Source organism: Periplaneta americana, chromosome 7, assembly GCF_040183065.1.
Source record: "Periplaneta americana isolate PAMFEO1 chromosome 7, P.americana_PAMFEO1_priV1, whole genome shotgun sequence".
Lineage (NCBI taxonomy): Eukaryota > Metazoa > Arthropoda > Insecta > Blattodea > Blattidae > Periplaneta > Periplaneta americana.
The window spans coordinates 154,134,714-154,156,231 of NC_091123.1; the positions used below are offsets into that span (position 1 = coordinate 154,134,714).

The window sequence follows — 21,518 nt, forward strand, 5'->3', positions numbered from 1 at the left end:
TCACATTTACACAACTTCTGATTTCCTGCAAAGGTTACAGAGATGACTTTAGGTTTGAATTATATTATGTTATTTAACTATGTACATCCATGCTTCGACTGTACATACTTGAGTTCGCGTTGATGGTGTAATTTGTGGTGGCTAGAACAGTGTGTGGAAAAGTTCCTCGATGTAACCACGTCACCTTACGTCACCACGTTCGGAATGAAGAGGCTGCTTCCCGTGAACTGGCTTAATGTTAGACGATTCTTTGTATCGCAGTGGGCTATACCCTCTTTTCGGCAAATTTAACCTTTTAAATTCTTTCCGTGGGATAATAATAATAATAATAATAATAATAATAATAATAATAATAATCTTTATTGTCATTGAATGAAAAACTTCACTATAGACATTGTCAAATGTTACAATCTTGCTGCAATACATTTCATAGATATACAAAATAAAAATTTAATTATAAAAACAATGTAGATATTTATCAAAATACATAATATAAAGTTAAAAGTACTATATTTAATAGATAAAATACAGTATCAAGTACTAATTGTCATATGTTTAATAACTAATTAAGAATACTACAAACAGGCTAATAATAAACTTTAAAAATGCAACATAAGGTAGTGCAATTTGCTCTGTTCATTAATACATTAAAATTTAAATGTAAATTGATTTACCAAGTAGGTTTCAATTAAATCTCATTATTAAAAAAAATTAAGAAACAACAACCATAACATTCAAAACTGCATTGTTTAAAAATGTATGTCAATTTCAGAGAACTTATTTATTGAGTAAAGTGGGTTTTTAATTAACCAACTCTACAATTTTGTTTTATAACTTTCAACAGGAAGAAGTTGAATGCTTATAGGGAGCTTATTAAATAATTTGATTCCAATCAATTTATAGTATTTTTTGTCACACTAAGTCTACAAAGTGGATAATCTAATAATTGCGTATTCCTCGTTGCATGATTGTGTACCTCACTTCTCATATTAAAATCTTGCAAATGTTCTTTCATAAACACTAGAACATCATATTTGTACAGATTTATGACGGTCTGAATACCTGTCTGTACGAACAGAGGTCTACAGTGTGTTCTACTTTTTGAAGCTGTCAGTATTCTAATGTACCTCAGAATGAGAAAAGCTAGCTACGGTTTTAGACTAATGGTACTTATAGTTTGTACCATGTTTAAAAAGCCTTTGCCTATAATCCACATCTCAACAACTTTTCAATCAGAGTTTCGGAAAATGTTCAATTATATTCGGAAAAATTGTATATAATTCGGAGAAAGTAATTTCAGTTTTGGAAACAGTATTACAAAGTTCGGAAGATATAGGTAAAGTTAATTCATAAAAGTGAAATTCAATTTCGAAAAAGATAAGTCTAATTTAGGAAAGCTTTAATATTGTTTAAATTATTTTTATTTCATTTTTATTTTGAGTATAATTAGATGTAGTTACACTAAATTAATATAAATTATAAAGACCGCTACAATTATTCTTGTTGCCATGTAAACGAATATTGTTAACACATGTTGTTCAATGGATGTCTGTGTAGCTACAATATTTCTGTTCTCTTGAGATAATATGGAGGATCAATTTTATTTAAACATTATACAATATACAGGGAGACCCATTTATCTTGACAACCTAAAATAACTCTGTAAGCAAGCATCAAATAAAAAATTGTTTCATACAAAAGGTGTACAATTGAAAGGGGGAAATAATACTGATGGGAAGGCAACCTTGTAGCGTTATTTATTAATGAGATACGAGTACTGATATTGTTTTTTTTTAAATGCCATTATGTATTTATTATTCAGTACTTCAATTAAACCCGTTAAGAACTTTTCAAAAATGTATCACAGAAGGTCATTCTAATAAACAGAACGTTAATAAACGGAACGTTATTGGTGCCTTGACGGCATGGTTCCTATGCATAGTACGTAAAAAGGGAGTGGTTTGACTTTAAGTTGGTGTAAACCAACGTTTCTCAAACTATAGTCCGCGGACCACCTGTGGTCCTCGAGTTCTGCCCTTGTGGTCAGGGATCACCCGAATTTATAACAGAAGACCAAAGCAACAGAAGAACCTTTTCATGTATTGGTGACTTTCTTAATAGTTTTACGTCGTGCACCAATAATAGAACGTGCCAAATTGCATCTTTACTTGTTGAAAATAGGGCATGTTTCTGCATTAATTTTTTTTTATTTATTTTTTCAGATGACGATATAAGAAATTTTAGACTCCGTCTATTTTAAACTCCGATAGGTTTATTTTTACACTTGCGTGTTTCGTCTCTAAGTGCCGTTTCAATTTCGCGGGTTTCATACACTCGTTTAAAGCACTTCGTAACAAACAACGCATCGAGGTTTTGGTTCACTCTCATTGCCACACCAAGTAAATCCAAGTTCCAAATAACTCTTGTCATATTTACGAAAGTATTTTTTCTTTGAATAGCTACCACTAGGATTAGATATTTCTTCACACACAGCTTCTGAACTATTAGCACTGCCTAAATGAAACGTATCTTCATGTTTCTTTCTTTTCAAAGATCCGGATCGAAGCCAGTTTTCCATTATTTATAATGGGCAATATTTAACAGAGACGTGGACAGCTACTAGTGTAAGAAGGATTTCAAACAGCTAACTGCTAACAGGCAAGCGATGAATCAACAATGCACAGAATTTGTTATAAGTTACTTGTGATTGGCTACAAAAAAATATAATTAGAAAAGTATTATAATAATTAATTAATTCTATTTTAAAATATAAGTATACTGGTATTAAAATATGCTACAAATATGATAAATTTGCTTTCGAAGGGAACAAGAGTAAGGTGGTCCGCGGAATTAGTCTGACTTAAAAAAGTGGTCCCCACTTCAAAAAAGTTTGAGATACGCTGGTGTAAACAATACGTAGTAGGCCTACATTGCAGATACCCAGGGTTGCTTTCGTTTACAGTAAACACATGAAACGAAATATAGCACAGACCACTCACACAGTCATCAGTGTTACTATATAGCTCAAAAAGTTATAAAAAACCTTCAAATCCTAAATTCACTTCATTATTTTCTAAGTTTGATATCATTTCCGATATTAAATTTACATTTTCCGAAATTGAGGTTAGTTTTTACGAAATTAAGTTTATTTTTGTGAGACCAACTCTACTCCTGAGCTGGGCCGGTGGCTGTTATTGTTAGTCATAACTACGTAGCCTACAGGATGCTGAAAAACTATTATTCAGAAACTTCCAGAGTTCAAAGAGGATATCAAACTAAAAGTACATACAGAGTGCAGGCTCTGAATGAGATTCCTATTCCGAAAGTCGGCACGAGAAGAATTGATCTCGGTAGTACAGTGAGAGTGGTCATAGTGGCGGCCCACAACAGAATGCGCGCGCAGGGGTCAGGGTCAGATGCTTTACCAGAATGAATTCCATTCCTGTTTTCGATTCAGTTGGAATCGGCGTGCACGTGGTGTTGTTCTTTCACTCTTTTTTGTGCAAACCCGCTGTTTATACATTTTAAAATATGGATAAAGATACAAGAATTACGAAATTATTTCTAAGATCTCAAATTTGGGACAAAACATTGAAGTCCTACTCGAACCGCGATGTAGTTTTTAGGAATCCTAGTCATGCCCACTGAATTTGAATTATTGCTCCCAGTCCTATTTTTTAATTAGATATATTCTTCTGATGTGTTTAGAAAAAAATTAGACGTCAAAATGAAAACACATGTAAAGAATTACTGTCATACTTCTGTAGCTGTTTTTAATTTCTTTTTGGCACTCCTACATGGAAACTGCTGTTTTTCATAACACATTATTGGTTTAAAAGTTCTTATTTGCTTTACGCGTACGCCAAAAACATTGTTAGATTCACTTTTCCGTACGAATAACGCAAAGTTGTTATAGTAATATCACAGTCTAATATATACAGTCACGAAGCTCAATACGTAGTAAATATGCATCTATAGATAGTTGCTCACCACTAGGATCGCTAATATCGCCTCATTACAGACAATGCGAAATAGTACCAGCACAGTCTATTGTTCCTAGCACCCTCACAACTCAAGCTTCGTGACTGTATATACTAGACTGTGGTAATATAAACAACTATGACGAAACATTATGAAAACTATCACGTCTCAATATCAACACATCGTCAACTATGAACACAGAAATTGTAGTCAATGCCTCATAGTTTAAGTTACTAAAAATGCTAACAGATAATAAACTTTATTTAGTTTTACCTACAGAAACAGAACTAATACACAAACAACTTCATGACGTTATAACTGGACCTACTATAAGACAATGTAGCCTATAAACATGTCAATAATCTGTGATTTATTAATATGTTAATTAATTCACATAGAATTTCCATCTACAGTCGAGCCGTTCTTATTTCCGGCAGCAAATCACACGACAGCTTCTGGTCAGCTGACACGCTGCTTCACTGGCAGTGGTTGTCGTCAAGGTTATGCAGACGACATACCGCTTCCCGCTCACGGTGGATGTTACTGCGTTGTCAAGTCTACCTTTGTACACTTAACGAAGTTTTAGCACATGTCTAATCTTAAACATCGAACGAAAAATTATTTCCTACGATAAATAATTAGTAATATATGAATACATAATATTATATATTATTGTTATTGTTGATCCTAGCATCCCAGGACACAGACGACTTACCATATTGTGCTATAATTGGTTTTTCCGACCATTTGAAGTAACGATGTTCGTAAATACAGAAACAATATTAGAAATTACTAAAATGGGAGAAAGCTGTAAAATATAATAAATAAACATTTTTTATGTGAATGAGTAACTAAAACCACACAACCTGTAAATTAAGTAAAATATGTTAGTATTAAAAATTTTGTCATGATAAGTGATTGCTACATAAAAAAATTACACGAAGAACCTTGCCTACCGGTATTGTTTAATTTATTATCGCTTAGATCGCTACAGTCATTGTTGGTACCTGCCTCCGCCATAGTTCCCAGTTTTTCTTCTTCTTTGCCGGATTGTCCGTACTTCTCTATCGTTATTTGAGAAACCGTGAACTTGATCACATCACACGCATCAGCTGTTCTTTGCACCACTTGCATTAAAGGCAATAAACTACCCTTATTTCCACGTCCATTTTCGAAATAATCTCTAACGCTGAGAATCATTTCTCTGCTTTGCGAATTGATGGTCTTCCGACCCCGCGGCATTACGATGCTCAAACCTCGGCGATAACACCACACTAACAACAATAACACTGCACTACCGACTGATTGTTCGACAACCAGCTATTAGAACTGCGTTCGTTCACTATTGGCTTGACAGAGATTTAGCAACACCGCTATTGCCTACCTTCTTCGCGCCAAAAGTCGAGAAGGCGTGGCCACGCCGGAAATAAGAACGGCTCGACTGTAGTTGTGCCAAAAAAAATTATACGTAATAATACGCGCCATTTGCTCACTCGTTTCGAAATTCGTCACTCTTACACAAAAGTATCACTTTCTGTTCTAGTTTCATAATAACTATTACTGTATATCTTGGTATCCTTGTAAAACAGTTTCTATGTTAACACTGAAAGTTGTATTTTGTATTGTAAACATCAACATTTATAAAACAGTTATATTACCGGTTGTTCTGTATGGTCACTTGAGAGAGGAACAGAGATTAAGGGTGTTTCAGAATAAGGTTCTTAGGAAAATATTTGGGGCTAAGAGGGATGAAGTTACAGGAGAATGGAAAAAGTTACACAACGCAGAACTGCACACATTGTATTCTTCACCTGACATAATTAGGAACATTAGATCCAGACGTTTGAGATGGGCAGGGCATGTAGCACGTATGGGCGAATCCAGAAATTCATATAGAGACCGGCGGGGAAAAGACCTTTGGGGAAGCCAAGACTAGATGGGAAGATAATATTAAAATGGATCTGAGGGAGGTGGGATATGATGATAGAGACTGGATTAATCTTGCACCTGACAGGGAGCAATGGCGGGCTTATGTTACGGCGGCACTGAACCTGCGGTTTCCTTAAAAGCCATTTGTAAGTAAGTAAATAAACATCAACATTAACCTCAACTGAAATATGTTGAGTTTACTTGACCATTAAGATTGCAAGACATCTTAAAATATTAATGTCTTCTTTAGTAAAAAAAAAAAAAAAAAAAGTATAATTTCTCTCTGAGCAATTTTTTTAAGTTAATGATACGTAAGTAGGGTCTACTACATTTTTGCGGTTATTTCTTTTAAGAATCAATCTTTTTTTATTTTTAGTAGATTATTTTACGACGCTTTATCAACATCTAGGTTATTTAGCGTCTAAATGAGATGAAGGTGATAATGCCGGTCCAGCACCGAAAGTTACCCAGCACCAATCTTATTAAAAAGTAATTAATCTTAACTAATGATTAGGCCTACTATGAGACGTTCTTCTGGAAGAGTCTTGTGCTGATGAATGTTGCACAATTTCTTGAAAATACGTTTCTTACTCATCATCAGGAAAACGTTGCACTCTCTCCGTAAAATAAAAAGAAAAATCGAGAGCGTCGGTCATCTAGTTCTCATAACATAAATAAAAATAGCATATCTAACAAGTAAACATATACAATTATGCAGTGCATGTAAGATGACGATTAAACGGCCGTTATTGCGAATTGGATCACATCACGCCTTCTGGCCACTCATCAGCGAGAGTTCCCGACTCTCGCTCATTGTCGATCTTACATTCTCGATAACGTAATTCTCGGAACTGTGAGTCTCGTAGTCTGCGAGAACGAGCGAGAGCGTAAGGAGATTTGACCGCCACTAGTACGTAGGTAGGTAGGTGGGTGGGTAAGTAGATATGTAGATAGAATACGTGGAATAGGTGGACGGATGCACTTCATCACTTTCACGCTCTTATCTTCACTTTTCCAGGAATAACAAAGAACATTTTTATGTTTCAAAAACGAAATAAATAAATAAACAACAATATGAATCAGTAAGCAATGAAAGATATATTATTTAAGATTCTTAGAAAGGGGCTCGACGAACGGGTAGCTCAGTTGGTAGAGCAACTGTGTCTGGAAGGTCTCAGTTTCAATTCCAGGTGAGTTTGTATTTAGAGCCACAACTTAACTTACATTTTAATCGTAACTTAGCCAGATGCTAGTAAGACTTGAAGATACGTGAATACCAACCTTATACCTCACTGCTATAATTTACCTGAACATCAACTAATGAGGCATTTGTTTACTATCGCGTTAAAGTTAAGTTTAAGGGCTGAAATGGATGTAAAAGATGTAAATTTCCAAGAATTCATAAATTATGCATTCTATGTCGTATTATTTGCTTCCTTATTCTCAAGTTACGCCTATGTAACCATAGCCTCAATCTTATCTTCAGTTTCACTAGTTCATTCCTACGTTATGTAACTATAAAATGTATTTTAAATTTCCCACTATTATTATTATTATTATTATTATTATTATTATTACTATTATTATTACTATTATTATTATTATTATTATTTCCATATGAAAATCAATGAAAGAAGATTTGATTTTTTCAATTGGTTAACCTGTAATAAATAAAATAAAAATAAAGAAATAAAAAATAGGTTGCAGCAGCCAAAATACTCTTCAAGGAACGACCACTCATATAAATTGAGGGAAAGAAGACAGAGGACGAACACTGGAAAGTTTTCTTTTCTCAATCGTACTATCAGGGACTGGAATGCTTTACCTGCAGACTTACTAAAGGCTTTACCAATAACCAAAAATGTATTTAAAATAGACTTAAGGACTTTACTAATAGACAGTAGTATAAAGAGTGTAATTGATATTTTATTTGAAGTGTTGTATCAATGAAGAAGTGTGTTGTGTCAGTGAAGTGTGTTGTGGCAGTGAAGTGTATTTCTGTCAGTGAAGCTTTATAGTTTATAGTGGCAGTGCAAAGTATTTGAACGGTGAATTTTTTTTGAAGTGTTGGTGAAATCAGGATAGAATCAGTGAAATGTGTCGTAGTTCCAGTGCAGTGAGTGAGTTGTCAGCGAAATGAGTGTAATGTTGAAAGGTACTTGTGCAGATATGAACATATCATACTCGTGGGTTTTAGTTCGAACTCAGGGTTAAGATACAAATTAGATTTACTTTAAATGTAATTTTAAGTGATCGTGCTTCATTTAATTTAGGATGCTCCCTGTTGTTATTGTTATTATTATTATTATTATTATTATTATTATTATTAATTATTAATATTATTAGTATTATTATTAATTTATTATCATTTTTATTAATTGTGGTTATTATTAATTGTCATTATTGAGTGTAATTAGTTATCACTGCCACCGGGTATATACCCATTTGCAGTGTGAATACATACATACATACATACATACATACATACATACATACATACATACATACATACATACATACATACTGTGAAGGCCACGTGAGATTCGATCTCACGACCGACGGAGGAAGGGCTAAGTCGGCCGTGTTTTGGGCGTGTTGCGCGCGCATCTGCTTCCTGGGGCATGTGCTATGGCGGAGAGAAGACGGGGAGAGAGCGACCGCGGCAGAAAGGAGAGAAATCCAGATTATTCGAGAGCGGAATCTTTCGGAAATTTCCCGCAACTATGGTTTGGTTATAAAAGAGAAGACGCAAGTGAACGTCAGTCAGTCAGTCAGTCAGTAAGCCACTGTCGTTACAGTCAGTGGACAGCAAGCCAGCCAGTCTTGTGTACCGGAGTTCGACTTGAGTGTGTGTCCGCAATTGTGTGAGCATCCGAAAGCCTCAGTTCGAGTGCAGTGGACCGCAGTTGGAGGGACCTGAGTTCGAGTGCAGTGGACCTCAGTTGGAGGGACCTGAGTTCGAGTGCAGTGGACCGCAGTTGGAGGGACCTGAGTTCGAAGTTCAGTGGACTGTCTCTAAGGTCTGTGGTTCGAGATACTGTGAACTCGAGTGACTGAGCTAGAAGAACTGTGAACTGAGAACTGACAGTTCTGATTTTTAAATAGTGCTTTGTGAACATTAGTAAAATTAACAGTTCATTGTTGTTCTCAATAATCCAAGTAAATTGTCATTGTCGTCTGTGGAGTGCAATAACGAATACTGTGTTACTGTGTGGAGAGCAAATCCCATTGTTGACGGGAGCAGAATTAAATTGTAGAAAGTGAAGAGTAATTGTTTAAATAATAAAATTACAATGTTGAGTGGGAATAAATTTACAATACATACATACATACATACATACATACATACATACATACATACATACATACATACATACATACATACATACATACATACATACATACATACATACGTTTACATAACACAATAGCTTTTGAAAACAATCTATAATGGAATAGGCCTACTATTTTTTTTATCTTAGAATAAAAATGACTTTTAACCTTATATTACTATACTTTATTCAATAAAACGTTAGTCGATCGCTATGGTGTAAGGGTTAGCATGTCTGGCAGTCAATCGAGTGGGTCTAGGTTCAAATCCTGGTTGGGACAAGTTGTCTGGTTGAGGTTTTTTCGGGGTTTTCCCTCAACCCATTAAGAGCAAATGCTGGGTAACTTTCGGCGCTGAACCCCGGACTCATTTCGCTGGCATTATCACCTTCGTTTTTTTTGCCGAAACTTAAACGACGTCCAATTAAATAATGAATTTGAAAATTTAGTTACGAAGAAATGTAAAGACTACATATAAACTGCATAGACCTTACAACTTAGAAATGGTTTTTAGAGACCCGGAGGTTCATTGCCGCCCTCACATAAGCCCGCCATCGGTCCCTAGCCTGAGCAAGATTAATCCAGTCCCTATCATCATATCCCACCTCCCTTAAATCCATTTTAATATTATTCTCCCATCTACGTCTTGGCCTACCCAAAGGTATTTTTCCACCAGGTTTTCCAACTAACACTCTATTATGCATTTCTGGATTCGCTTATACATGCTACATGCCCTCCCCATCTCAAACGTCTGGATTTAATGTTCCTAATTATGTCAGGTGAAGAATACGATACGTGCAGTTCTGCGTTGTGTAACTTTCTCCATTCTCCTGTAACTTCATCCTTATTAGCCCAGAATATTTTTCTAAGCATCTTATTCTCAAAAATCCTTAGCCTCCGTTCCTCCCTCAAAGTGAGAGTCCAAGTTTCACAACCATACAGAACAACCGATAATGTATCTGTTTCATAAATTTTAAATTTCAATTTTTTTAGAGCAGACTGGGTGATAGACTGGAAGATCAGATAACTTAGGAGGGTAAGAACTATACTATTTACCCCTCAGACCATTTTAGGCGGGTAGACGACATTAAGATTTAGGGATCATATGCGGAGACTAAGGCCCAATTGTATAAAACTCCCTGACTAAAGAGCAACTTTGATCGGAGATCGGAAAGTGAACCGAGTTCAAACACTTCTTCTATTGCAGAAAACTTTTCTGCGATCAAATTACCTTGGTTCAAATGCAATTTAAGTTCACGTGAAAAGGATTTGGCAACATCGCATAAACAGGTGAAGTATGTGATGCGCAGGCCATGTTGTACAGGCTTGTTCAGTGTTGCCAATTTAGCGACTTTAACTCTTTTTCCACGACAATTTCTTTTAACTGTTGTATGGCATAAATAGGGATTTAGCGACCTTTTTACCACCCCATAGTGACAAAATTTAATCTTTCTTTGTTGATAATGAGAAATCTAGCGACTTTCCAATTACTTGTTGGCGACTTTCCGTACACTCTGTTGGAGGCACTGGTTTGTTTTGTGCATTGTAAATAATGGCGGACAATAAGAAGAATGTTTATCGTTCTCCAAATTGTTATCATGTTATGGTGTTTGATACTGCTAAACATAATAAAGCTTTATAAAACGACAATTTTCGTTTAGTAATACAGTTAATTGATAATTTATGAATGTACCTATCATATTCATTACTACTTAATGGTTGTTATAAACATAATATAATTATAGGTTATGTTGGTTGATACTGCTGAACACGATAAAGCCTTATAAAATATAAGAATGTTTGTGTATTAAGGCAAGAAATTGAATATATATATATATATATATATATATATATATATATATATATATATATATATAAAAATGTATCTACCATATCTATTAATATTAATAATAATGGTTACTCTTTTTGCACAATCTGCCACTCGTATATTTCAAACAGAAAAGAAATAACTGAACTTGGATCATCTAACTTAATCGGAGAAATTTCTTCAGTCAAAGTTGACTTTAGTTCAAGACAAATTAATTTCAGATTAGACTTTATACAACACAAAATTCCAAGTTCAGCTAGAACGAGGATCAATTTAACCTCTGATCTAAGATTAAATGGTTTATACAATCGGCCCTAAGAGGAAGGAGAAAATAGGAAAGACTGGATAATAATAATAATAATAATAATAATAATAATAATAATAATAATAATGTTCTATTTTCGCTGGCAGAGTTAAGGCCATAAGGCCTTCTCTTCCACTCAACCAGCCTTAATCAATACAGTACATATTTAAATTACAAACTACACTTAAAAGGTTCTCCAGCAATATTCTTCAATTTTAACGACTCATAGACTACATATTTATTTAAATTTAGATAAACCTATAATACTGGGTTTGCAGTGAAAGACCTGCCATTTGGCATAACACTATGTATGTATACCCTCCTGTTGTTGTGCCACAGGTATACGTCTTTGTCTTTCGAGTTGGTTATCGCTCAGATGGATAGTGACGAGTTGTTAAAAGTCTACTTCCAACCAACGAGTATTGACGAAGAAACATGTTTCATCAGTTCATCTTCTGTCACTCGACTAGGTCGCCCGTCATATTTTAGCCTTCCTTGTTGTTCAATATTCAGTATCTTCCTTTCTGCTGTACCACATTTTTGTTGGCATTCATGCTTGTACAATAACTGACGTAACGGTATTACGTCACCAATACGAATTGTAAGTCGAAAATATGTAGCGTTGTCACGATAACAATTACGTCATGGGCAAAGAACGATGACAGAATGCTACTCAGGTTAGCTTGCTTTTGTTCATTTTAGAAGTATGGCACAGGTCAGGAAAGAAAATAATATGCTTTTTCTGCTCAGACTACGCAGTGACGTCATCTATATTATACTTCTGGCTAAAGATAAGTGTGTCGGAATAGGACAACACAGAGCAATATTTTATTGTTGAAGTTAGTTTAATGACTGACAAGCAAACATTCTCATGGGGCAGATAAAAAAATGTATTTTCTTTTCTTCCATCATGTTAATAATGGCAAAGCAATTTGCTTATACAAATTTTGGCCACTCGAGCGCAATTACGAGGGCCGTCAGAAAGTAAGCTTCCCTGGGGCCATTTACCTGTGTACATGTTTTGAATAGTGAACGTAAAGTAGATATCGTCCTGTTTATTGCTGAATGTCCCTGTGAATTTTACACGGGACTTAAGGCCCATTCACAATGAAAATTAAACATAACCGTAACATAAACACAGAAGTTTGCGCCCAGGCTACCAAATGGGATCATTCACAATGATTCACATAAGCATTGACATAAACATTACCGTAAGACGTTAACATGAAAGTTTGCAAACTCCAAACTTTCATGCTTATGCTTACGTGATTTGCAAACAGAACACAATCGTGGAGCGCTGAAGTATACGACAGAATATGAGGAAATGACGTCGTTGTTATGTTTCCATGGTTACCAAGTATGTTTGCTGTTATGTTTATATTCCCATCGTGAATGATGCTATGACTTCTTGATTTTACTGTAACGTTAAGTTGACGCTTACGTTATGTTTAATTTTCATTGTGAATGAGCCTTTAGAAGTTCGTAATATGCTCCAAAATGTTTGAAAAAAAATCCTCAAAATCTAACATATTTCCTTCATAAAAATGGAGATACAAATATTGAATACTATTAATAAGTTACAAGATTAACAAACTTACAAAGTCAAAATGGCCCCTACTAAGAAAAGCACAGAACAAGCATTTAGCATCTTCATTAGAAGAACCATAATACTGAATCCAGATGAATCGTCTCTCATGTCTTTTCTCGAACTTGTTTTATGGCTTCTTGCATTGCTTTTTCATTCCACTGTTATCTAAGTTTGTTGAAAGGTGAGGTTTTCCATCCTCCTACAGGCGCCAACACTAGTAACGAAACAAAAAACCAGGGTATAAAGATGCAATTACTATTAATAGAATGCAATTTAAGTGAGGGGGGCACGGATGGCCCAGCACTGCGACCTGTTGAGATCTATTGCGCTAACTTTCGATATGGAATGAGTTGCGTGCCATAGATCCCCTACGCGCACCGACCTAACCACATGACTCTCTAACGACCGGTCCCTACAGCCGATAGAAATCCATATACCATTCCTGCTATGGCAACTTCCCCCAAGGCCTCCTGTCGGTCCGAGGAGAAACTCCTCCCCCGAGTAGGTCCGCCTCGGGTTGTTGTTGCAGAAGTAGCCAACGTTGTTTAGCTACATTCCACGGAGGCCGGTCGAGAGAGCCAGTAGCTTCGGGAGGCCGCCTGTAGAGCGATCTGAAAAACCAGAAACGGGATGATGAGAAAAGGATGACGGGGGAGGAAAGGAAGTGGCGAAGATGAGTGGGGTTCCAATCGCCTGATAAAGTTACCTGATATTCATCCATAGGAGTGAGGGAAAACCCCCGAAAAAACCTCAGCCAGGCAACTCGTCCTGACCGGGAATCGAATCCGGGACCGCTGTGTTCGGAGTTAGACTCGATAACCCCTCAGCCACAACTGTGGACTAATACTAATAACACTATTGTCCGTCCCAGGAATTTGTAGAGAGACTTGGCGCATATAGGGGCCTAGTCTGTCTCGGAGTGTATTGCGGGCAGCATCAGGTCGAAGCTGCTAAGGGGTAAGATGCTCTTGGAAGAGAGTTCAGATAGAAATGATCCCTTTCCTGCAAGCGATTGGTAGCTTCGTTTAGCCAATGCCCCCCCAGAGCGGTCATTGGTCCTAGCCCTCCCACATACCACTTGCGCGGAGGTCTTATTTCGTCTTTCTACTCTACAGATTCTTGGGACGGAGCATAGTATTTCATATTAATTTGTGACACACTGATGCTAAGTCATAACCTGAAAACATATCATAATTTAAAAACGAAATCAATTAAACATATATTGTTATAAACGTAGATTATTTATCTTTAAGAATATATATAATTAATATTTCTAACATTGGAATAATAATGTGTCTTATTTTACTTTTTAGTAGGTTATTTTACGACGCTTTATCGACATCTTAGGTTATTTGCAATTTTAAAATAAAATGGAAGGATGAAAGAGTAATGGAACGATGAAAGAGTAATGGAACGGAGAAAAATTCTCTCCGGCGCCGGGATTTGAATCCGGGTTTTCAGCTCTACGTGCTGATGCTTTATCCACTAAGCCACACCGGATACCCACCCCGGCGTCGGACAGAATTGTCTCAGTTTAAGTTCCAACTCTTGGGTTCCCTCTAGTGGTCGCCCTCTGCACTACGTTATAGATGTCTATGAACGTAGGACTGAAGTCCATACATGTACTGAGGTGCACTCGTTATGAGTGACTAGTTGGCCAGGATCCGACGGAATAAGCGCCGTCTTAAATCACGTAGTGATTTACGCGTATCATATATATTATTTTAATGTACCGAAGTACATATAATATTTCCATGCAGATTTTCTGCGTCATCATACGATGAAAGAGTAATGGAACGGAGAAAAATTCTCTCCGGCGCCGGGATTTGAACCCAGGTTTTCAGCTCTACGTCCTGATGCTTTATCCACTAAGCCACACCGGATAATATACAGGGACATCATTTTATTTTTACTTCAATTTTTATTGTACCTGAGTTTTTGAATGTACTTCACTCCCACCCCTTCTACTAACGAAGTTCAACCGTCTTCCACACAGATCTAAGGCAGCATATACAGTCATAGTAGCCACAGTACGTTCCAAAAATATGTTCGCGTTTTCCAGTGACGAAAGAGCTTTTAATATTGAATTATTTTCACACAGGTACTGTCATCCATTTGCCTACGTCGTATCTCGGTTAACCCCATCAGCTAGTGGCTGGGCTGTCTTAGCACTTTCCTGAGAACATTAATTTCTGTTAGGAATTGGACGTATACGTAATATTATACAACTATTTAAAATAACTTAAATAAATGGGCTTCGTTAAGTAATTAACTGTCACGTGATTTCCCTCCTTTCTACGACCTTATGACATAACCACTTGGACGGACAGTAGATAGTATGTCTGAATAATTTTATCTTTTCGGATCGGGCAGAAGTGAAGATTGAATTTATAGTACGTAAGGTACTCTTTTATAGAGTAGGTACAGAATTGTTTCAACATGAGTTACTAGTACGAAGAACGAAACTGGTAATTGGGATTAGGTACAATAGTCTATAGTGCGATAATATGCACATTAGAACTGAACCCTGTATCGAAATGAACGGCCACCATATAAAAAAGTGTGTTTAAATATCCATATGATTATTTTTCAATTTAACTTCATTCTCTATATTGTACGCTAATGTGCTGTAGACAGTATAATATACACTGCATAATGATAATGAATACGTCCACATGGACAGCTCAGTTCGTGAGTAAAAACACTCATTGTTAATATTGTACTGTATTTTGATTAAACAAAAACTTAATGAAAATTATTAAACTCAAAAGCGGAATATTTCCTAGTTTACGTAAATGGATGAACTACTTTTCTTCCCTCCTATATCTAGTAGAGTGATTCGTTTGTATATTAGCCTACGCCAGTATCATCGAACTCCAGTTGTGGAAGGGGGTAGCAAACGGTGTTGATCCAGAGGTATAGGCAAGTTAATATTAAAAATGTTAGTAAAAATAAAATGATGTCTCTGTATATGATATGCGTAAATCACTACGTGATTTAAGACGGCGCTTATTCCGTCGGATCCCGGCCAACTAGTCACTCATAACGAGTGCACCTCAGCACAAGTGTGGACTTCAGTCCTACGTTCATAGACATCTATGACGTAGTGCAGTGGGCGGCCACTAGAGGGAACCCAAGAGTTGGAACTTAAACTGAGACAATTCTGTCCGACGCCAGGGTGGGTATCCGGTGTGGCTTAGTGGATAAAGCATCAGCCGGAGAGAATTTTTCTCCGTTCCATTACTCTTTCATCGTATGATGGCGCAGAAAATCTGCCTGGAAATATCATATGTACTTCGGTACATTAAAATAAAAAAAAATAAATAATATATAAAATGGAAGGCTTACAACCGTAGTAATAAAGTCAGTAATGCTCAGAGTGATAAAATAAAGTTGTGCTCAAAAATATGCCCGAGGCTTAAACAAGTAGTGCCAATTCTAACGTATGGAGCATGCATGGAGGCGAAGAATAGACGTCTTTATGTAAGAAGTGTCATTAATGCGCCGAGTTATGCTAGCAGCTGAGTGATTTGTGCCTTCCTACGTGCGGGTCGTAAACCTGAGCAGGAACACTTATGCGGGTAACTTAACATCGCGGTCCTAATTTTATGCCTTTCTGTGCAAACCCCCAGCTTTATAACTGGCAGGCAGCTTGCTCATTTTACGGAGATTTTTAATGCAAATATTCTTTAGAGACTTCCACACAAAATCGTGATTATTATGATTTACAATCAAGTAAAAATAAACTGAAATTTGTGAGCTAAATATAATTCCAAAGTCTCCAAATTCAAGACCAATTTAATGGCATATGATATAGTTATGCGTAAAATTATATTCTAAAAGTTATAATTTATAAAACAGTTACAGTAGCGTGTAAATTACTCCGAACACGACATATTTTTACACTCTCTGTCATTGTTGGCCTCACAGCTGCTCATACCGCTTTAATTGACGTCTGTAGTACGTGTAATTCCGTTGTTGAAGGTCTGTCGTTATTATTTTTTTTATAATATGTGACATTTTGCCTGTCGTTTTGTACTTATAAGCATTTCAGTTGTGTTGAAGATTTAATACTGCAATCCTGTGTACATTCTGTCGACTTCACAAATGGATACAACTCCACGAAAACGGTCTAAAATTATAACATTAGCAGAGCATTCTTCTATGACACAGAGGCAAATTGCTGCAGAATGTCACATAGGTTTGGCTACTGTTAATTCGATCATAAAACGATACAGGGAGACTGGATCCATCACACCCCAGAAAAAAGGAAACTGTGCCCGGAAAAGGAAGACTTCACCTGCAGATGATCGTTTAATTGTCAGGAAAAGTAAATTAAATCCTAGACTAACTGCTGTCGACTTAACCCGCGAGTTAATAGCTACCACTGGAGCGAATATTTACGTCACAACAGTGCGGCGTAGGCTTTTGGAAGCTCGTAAGCCTATTAAGAAGCAACTGCTAACCCCTGTTATGTGCAAAAATCGCTTAATGTGGGCAAAATTACATCGACACTGGACAGTGAATGACTGGAAGAATGTACTTTTTTCCGATGAGTCTCATTTCGAGGTCCACGGCCACCGTGTTTCTTACGTACGGAAAGGATCCGAAAAAGTAACAGCAGCTCATCTCCAACAAGCACCCAAATACCCCCCTAAAGTAATGTTTTGGGGTTGTTTTACACATGAAGGGCCTGGAGCATTAATACCTATCAAGGGAATGATGAATTCTGACAAATATATTCACTTATTGGAAACCAGAATCGTACCCCAGCTGCAAAAATCATTTCCGGATGGCAGGGGTGTGTTCCAACAAGACCTGGCACCATGCCTTACGTCTTGAAAAACTACAGAATTCTTCAACAAGAAGAATATTCAGGTACTTCCCTGGCCAGGCAACTCACCCGACATCAACCCCATTGAGAACTTGTGGTCAATTTGCAAAAGAAGAATGCAAAAAATGGATTGTTCTACAAAGGAGAAGATGATTTCTGCCCTCATTGGTGTATGGTTTCGCGATGAAGAAATGAAGAATATTTGTGGGAAATTAGTGGAATCCATGCCAAATCGTCTCAGAGCTGTTATTAGGAACAAGGGAGGCACATAGATTACTGAGGTAGGGGGAAGTCTTGCAGTACCGACCCCTTAAGGTTTTTGGGTTATAAATAAGAAACCATTCAACTTTTTGACACACTTTTTTGATATAATGTAAGTACATATATTATTGAACTCAATGGTAATTACAAAAAAAATTCAGAAATTAATATTAATACAAAACATAAACAAATTAAATGTCCATAAAATCGATGCAATCAGAAAATTGGCAGGCAGTACCGGTCACATATTACTTTTGACAAGAATCACATTCATACGTGTCAGATGTCTCAGGAATGCTGGCACAGGCTTCATGAGCCCACATTTGGCATGAAGAACATTGGATCCAATCTTCGTCATGAGATTCCCCGCAAAAAATACATGTAGTTTCCTCCTTTTCGTCATTTTTCTTAGTTTCTTTCTTGAGCTTTTTGGGAAGAATTTTCCTGAAAGGGGGCGTTTCCCACGCACTAGGCTCTTGACTTCTCTCTTCAACTTTTCATTATTTTTTTCTTCTAGATATGTCTTTGTACAGTAGTGGCACTAGTTTCGTCACAGTTATAAATTTTATAGGGGTGAATACATGTTTTTCCATTAGATTTGTAAGACTCTTAAAGAATCGATTGACTTGTGGCTTGTTAAACCCAATTGATCTATTAAGGCTTGTCATTCAGGAGTACGGAGAGACAAATTCGGGTGCCATTTCATGAAATCATAATAAAATTGGTTACAAGCAGTCTTTTTTCACGGTTGAATTTATGAGGAATTTTTAAGGCCTCAGCAAGTTGAAAAGCTAGATTCAAAAACTCTTTCCTTGTGAGTGGTAATAATCTATCAGATAGATCTTTCACATGATCCAATAGAACATCTTCGAATTCGGCATTGAACGTGGGTTTAAAACGGCCAAGTGCAAGAGTGAATGAAATTTCCTTACCTCTTTTTACGGCAGAAATATGATCAATCAACGTACTTTGGGGGATATCGTATATTTCAGCAGCTTTGCGGTTAGCAAGTTGGCCTGTTAACACTTTCTCTACAGCCTGTTTCATAGAATCTGGATGCCATTTTCCTTTGGAAGGTCTACTTATCACTGGAGGAATCATAAACGTCCTATAAAAATATTAAACGAACATAACTAACATGGAAGAATATGACCGGTACTGCAAGATCAAGAAGTGACCGGTACTGGCTGACACGCAGCGAAACATATAATATTTTTTTCTATAGCATCATTATGATATGTAACATGGATCATGCACAAAAGTAATTCTGCATCCTAATTTACAATCTTGGAGAGTTTACAACACATTTTAAAAAATGTCGCCGTCCGCTTGAGTACACTTGGCCGCACGCTTGTGAACGGCACTCGTCGCTCTACGTAACTGCACACGGCTATCTTTGATTTCCGTAGCGCTCGTTCTGGCTGCTGACTGCACGCTGACCAAGATCACGCGTTCACAGCAATGCGTTCCATTAACGAAACGTAACTCTGTAAATATTGAGAATAGACTCATGTTTATATGACATTTTTTGCTCAGAATGTCTTCGGAAATAAGCTCCGTAAGGGACGGTAAATCCTCGTGAATCACTCTGTATAATATATATTATAGAACATAATAGCAAACATGATACACATTAACTGTGTATACTCTATAAATACAATATATGCAATTAATTCACTTAACAAAATCAGCTCCGTTAGTATGAACAAAATTATATATTCTGAGATTATGAAATTCATATCTTTTACCATAACTGTCAGTAAAAATTTGTTGAAGCTCAGAAAGTGTTCTTTCTATGTCACAAGACGTTACAGGGACACAATTATAATAACAAAAATGAATATACAAATTAACAAAATTTACATTTTACACAATATATACAGAATACAGATCAAAATGAAATACAATAAAACATAGATTGATGAATGTATTTTTTTTTATTTTATTGGGTTATTTTACGACGCTGTATCAACATCTAGGTTATTTAGCGTCTGAATGATATGAAGGTGATAATGCCGGTGAAATGAGTCCGGGGTCCAGCACCGAAAGTTACCCAGCATTTGCTCGTAATGGGTTGAGGGAAAACCCCGGAAAAAACCTCAATCAGGTAACTTGCCCCGACCGGGATTCGAACCCGGGCCACCTGGTTTCGCAGCCAGACGCGCTGACCGTTACTCCACAGGTGTGGACATCACAATGTAGTCGTAACTTGGGGTGCTATTCATAGACATTTCGCAGCACGCGCTACGAGCGTACTAAGCTAGCCCCGGCTATCCACTGGTTACTTGTACAGAATTCAAATCATATCCTATCGCTAACACTGGTTTATGAATACGAGAAACGCTGATCATCCACCGGAAGCCCGCGCTAAAAATGTCTATGAATACGGCCCTTAGTGTTTTATATTGACGATGGAGCGCCTGTATTGTACTATGATTCAGTTTATTCGTACATGCTTATAATTCTACTCTGTTTATGCGTCCACGTGACGTAATAGATGTACCAGAAGAAACTACTCGATCCGTTGTACGTTTGGGAACACAAATGCGCTGCCTGCTTATATCACATTCCACATAATTAAATTATCATTGCGTTTTGTAAAGTAATTTCAAATACCTTACTATAATAATACCGGATAGCTAGCAGTTCTACGCGCGAACGACGCTGGTGCTGCTACCTAGGCGGCCGGTATGGAGATACTCGCGAAACAAGCTGTAATCCACTGCAATGTATATTGTTGCTGGGCTAGTTAATAGTTTTATTAATTAGTGCTGTATTAAAATGTCAGGGTGTATATGTGCTGTTTATAATTGCTACAATTACAGCATTATAAACTGCTCCAAATCGTACTTTCGATTTCCGAGAGTTCATAAAACTTGAGTCAACAAAATTCTTTATTAGGCCTAATGCCTTTGTCTCTGTGTTGATAGAATAGAAGTTAAAACGTATTGGAAATTTTAAGGTTTTAGCAAATTAAGTTTATTGTTGTCCACATGCCTTTACTAATCATTAAAAAGCATCAGATTACTACCATTTTTATCTTTGCAGTTGTCAGCAATGGGTATACAAAGCGTTATTGTAAATTCATCCTTAATGTAAGAATTAATTTTGTCTCACTAATGCAAAGAAAAAATACGCAACAATTAATTACGGAAAATAATATGAAGCATGCAATATTTCTCATAATATGCAGCTTTGATATAAAATAATGTTACATGAAATACTATTCAACATTTCTAAGTGTCTCGTATGTTATTCCACATTAGTACCACAGTCTACTATGTATATACATTCGCGAAGCTTGAGATGATTTTTTGCAAATCTCGTGATAAAGCGCTCCAAGCAGTTAGCAACTAGAAACAATAGACTGTCCACGGTCGACTTTGGACTCTGTCGTATTTCCACCGAGTGCTAGCTCGTTGCGTATTTCACAGTGATGCTTGTGAAATGTTCGTTATTGGTT

The 21,518-nt window shown here is 36.6% G+C and overlaps 1 protein-coding gene across 1 annotated transcript in view; it reads left to right on the forward strand.

Annotated features, from left to right (window-relative positions):
- Positions 1–21,518, forward strand: part of LOC138703625 (factor associated with metabolism and energy) — an 87,423-nt gene that overhangs the window by 5,986 nt on the left and 59,919 nt on the right. The window lies entirely within an intron of this gene.